The sequence below is a fragment of the Oryzias melastigma genome, linkage group LG14 (genome assembly GCF_002922805.2).
Source record: "Oryzias melastigma strain HK-1 linkage group LG14, ASM292280v2, whole genome shotgun sequence".
In the NCBI taxonomy this organism is placed as follows: Eukaryota; Metazoa; Chordata; class Actinopteri; order Beloniformes; family Adrianichthyidae; genus Oryzias; species Oryzias melastigma.
In genome coordinates, this window is record NC_050525.1 from 8,154,359 (window position 1) to 8,154,784 (window position 426).

Consider the following 426-nt stretch of genomic DNA (forward strand, 5'->3'; position numbering starts at 1 on the left):
TAAACAATCTCATTATTTCATCAATACATTTTACAGTATGTGAACTGTATCAGACTAAAATAATAAAAACATACAGTAGATCATTAATGTATTTCTAAACAAATGTGTCTAAGTGTGTAAACTGTGTAAAGTCAAAATTGAATAGAATTAAATTGAATTGAGAGGATTGAAAGAATAATAAAAAAAAAAAATTGGAATTGAATCAATTCAGGCTCCTCTGAGTCGAATTGAATCGTTTCTTGAAATTATTATTGATACCCAGCCCTAGACTCCAATGAACTCTATTCAGTCTTAGTTTTTTTTTGAGCCAGACAAAGTCAATAAGCAGTAATTGGTCCGAGAGTCAACGTTTCTATGGCAACCACTCTAACCAATCAGCAGTGAGCTTGTTAGAAGTCCACACTCCTACAGTTTGAAATTGTCGGT

At 31.9% G+C, this 426-nt stretch overlaps 1 protein-coding gene across 1 annotated transcript in view; it reads right to left on the bottom strand.

Moving 5' to 3' along the window:
- The window catches only part of LOC112138992 (unconventional myosin-XIX), a 17,245-nt gene that overhangs the window by 2,316 nt on the left and 14,503 nt on the right, over nucleotides 1-426 (bottom strand). The gene's annotated exons all lie outside the window — the stretch shown is intronic.